Source organism: Suncus etruscus, chromosome 10, assembly GCF_024139225.1.
Source record: "Suncus etruscus isolate mSunEtr1 chromosome 10, mSunEtr1.pri.cur, whole genome shotgun sequence".
Lineage (NCBI taxonomy): Eukaryota > Metazoa > Chordata > Mammalia > Eulipotyphla > Soricidae > Suncus > Suncus etruscus.
In genome coordinates this window covers 71,237,408-71,240,591 of record NC_064857.1, presented here as the reverse complement: position 1 = coordinate 71,240,591, position 3,184 = coordinate 71,237,408, and the positions used below count along the sequence as shown (strand labels likewise).

At 47.4% G+C, this 3,184-nt stretch overlaps 1 non-coding gene across 1 annotated transcript; it reads left to right on the top strand.

The window, feature by feature from the left end:
• Window positions 1–1,949: 1,949 nt before the first annotated feature.
• On the top strand, window positions 1,950–2,054 carry LOC126021276 (small nucleolar RNA U13). The gene has a single exon (XR_007499845.1). It is a non-coding gene; the product is annotated as a small nucleolar RNA U13 (small nucleolar RNA).
• Window positions 2,055–3,184: the final 1,130 nt, after the last annotated feature.

Sequence of the window (3,184 nt, the reverse complement as noted above, 5' to 3'; positions counted from 1 at the left end):
GCTGATTACATTAGGAGGATCATTTGAATAATCATGAATATGTTTCCAAGCGTTGGGACCTAATGGGATGGTATTCAGCCTGTAATGAGGTCTGGGCGCGTGTTTGAAGAGATGGGAACTAAAGGTGGGGGTGTCCCTGAGAGAAGGAAATGAACAATAGAGGTCATGAGGTTTACGCACTGGTGGATTATTTGCTTTTTTTTGCTATTTTTGCCTAGGAAACTTTCTCTAGCTGTGCAGCCTCTTTCTATCTAGATCTGGGAGGGTGGGACTCTAGTCATGCAGTGCAAAGTCAAGCATGGTTTTTGCTGCTTTTTTCTAAAAACACTGTTTGCAAAGGGACCAGAACACTAGTACAGAGGGGAGGGTGTTTGCCTTGCACATGACCTACTCAGGAAACCCAGCATCCCATAAAGATCTCCCAGCAGTAACAGAGCCAGGAGTAACCACTGAGATCACTGCATGTGGCGATATATATTATTAATAAATAAATAAATATTTACATATTTATATTTATATATTTATAAATATTTGTATATTTATATAAATATATAAATTAGATAAAAGACTGCACTGAAAGGGTAGCAGAATTCTGGGGGACACTACCAGAGAATCACTCCTCACACATTTGGGGGACACTTTGGGAGGCTGTGAATAGAACCCAATACAGCTGCATGCGAGGCAAACACCCTAGGAACTATCTCTTTGACTCTTGGGGAACTCTTTGTCCTTAGTAGATAATAAAACTGCCTTTGAGGAAGGCAAGTGCCTTTTCCAAGGTTTCAGAGTCCACTGTGGTCGACTGGAACTTCAGATCTGCCGGCATCATGCTCAGGATAATTGCTAAGGCCTCCATGGTTCCTCTTCAATCCTGCATCATTGTTATGGGATGGTCCCTTTCATTGACCTAAATGAGAACCAAAAGTTCAACATTTAGTTAAAAGCTTGATGGTGGGCTGGAGTGATAGGATAGCAGCAAGGTACCTGCCTTGCCAAGAGTCCACCAATGACAGGGCAGCTTTGGGAAAAGCCACCGTAGGAAAGCAGGAGGCAAGGAAGGCCTAGGGATACTGGCTACACAGGGAGGAGCTGAGGGGACCACCACGGGATGGAGGGAGATAAATGCTGGTGTGGAAGAGCCCATCTTGACTAGGAGGAAAGACAGATGTGAATCCAGCCAACATATCCACAATCCTCAGAGCCAAAAGCCAGCCAGCCAGCTCCAGACTTTCCAAAACACAAGCAGCTCTCCCTGGACGCAGGCAGGCTGTGAGCTGTTGGAGCCCAGGAAGGGCAGCCGGCCTGGCCACCTGTGAGCAGGGAGAGGAGGTTCCACACTGCAGTGCTTTTGCTTTTTGGAAATTTGAGTTTTGCCACTAGGAGGGAAATTCCCCTAAAAGTATCTGAAGCCTAAAACTGGTGGGCGCTTGTTAGGTCAGTGGGCGTCTGAATGCCCAGCTCAGTCTCAGACCAATGCTGCAGATTATCTCTGCAAGCTGAAGCCGAACTGCAGAAGGTTGAGACTTGGCTGGGAGCGGCTGGTGCACCATTGCAGCCAGTGCCACCTGGGCCTTGCCAGCTGGTCCCTCCCCACTGGGAAGGTTGGGGTCAGCTCAGTCAAAGCTAGTCAGAGCTTATTTTCCCAAGGATCTAAACTACCCAGTTCCTCCTCCAGAGGACACATTCTTGCTTTAGATATGCTAATACTGTAAATTAGATTACTGGCCAGTCTCTGCCTTGACAAGCTTTGCTTATCTTGGACCTTTTATATTCACTTTTTCCCCACTAATTCACCCCTAAGGAGGCAAACTTGTAGCCTTATTTCTGTGTTCCATCAAGGATGTCTTCTCCCAATCTGGACCCCTCCAATTGAACTCATATTCATTGATCTATCCATTCATCTATCCATCATCATCCATATACACATACATAGATGGACATAAAGGGGGACCCTTTTCCGGTTCATAAGCAGGATGATCAGGTTTTCATACGTCTGTGTGATATGTGCCTCCCTTTCAACCTTGTTACAATGTCAGCACATCACCCTTCTGACGTGAAAAAAAAGATGGACATAAAGGGTCCGAGAAATAGGACAGATGTTATTTCCCTCCCCCAACTTTCTGTTTTGCTCACCTTGAGAGGCAGACCTGCCCACATCTGGGAGGGGTCTTTGGGAGGTAACAAAAGGATTGTCAGAGGGGCAGAAAGGGGATGGTTAGAGAGGATTCAGAGAGGATTCATCGAGAGGGATGGAGGGAGAAGAGACAAGATTTGAATGCAGGACTACTTATGGAGTAGGCTTAAAAGGTTTAAAGCAGGGGGCCGGGCGGTGGCGCTGGAGGTAAGGTGCCTGCCTTACCTGCGCTAGCCTAGGAGACGGACCGCGGTTCGATCCCCCGGCGTCCCATATGGTCCCCCCAAGCCAGGAGCGACTTCTGAGCGCATAGCCAGGAGTAACCCCTGAGCGTCACCGGGTGTGGCCAAAAAACCAAAAAAAAAAAAAAAAAAAAAAAAAGGTTTAAAGCTGGGGCCGGAGAGATAGCAGGGATTTTGCCTTGCATGCAGAAGGACAATGGTTTGAATCCTGGTATCCCAGATGGTCCCCCTAGCCTGCCAGGAGTGATTTCTGAGTGTAGAGCCAGGAGTAACCCCTGAGCGCTGCCGGATGTGACCCCCCCAAAAAAAGCTTAGGAACCATACATGGTAACTAGAGCCTTAATAAAGTTGATGTCTCCTGAAACCTGACTGCCTGTGGATCTTTTTTTTTTTTTTTTTTTTTTTTGGTTTTTGGGTCACACCCAGCAGTGCTCAGGGGTTTTTCCTGGCTCTATGCTCAGAAATTGCTCCTGGGCAGACACGGGGGACCATATGGACGCTGGGATTCGAACGGATGACCTTTTGCATAAAAGGTAAACGCCTTACCTCCATCTCTCTGGCCCCAGTGGATCATTTTCTTATGGCTATCCTGAACCCTCAGACAGGCTGCCGGCTGAAGGGAGTTGCAGGAGTGTGGCCCGGGCTGGCAGAGAAAGGCCTCATCATCCCTCCATCCCACCATCATCCACCTCTATCCAGGACTCAATAATTAATATGGTTTTCAACAGACAGATACATCACTTGACGTACATAGCCAACCCAGGTTTGAGTCCCAGCATCCCATATAGTTCTTAATACTTATTTCCTG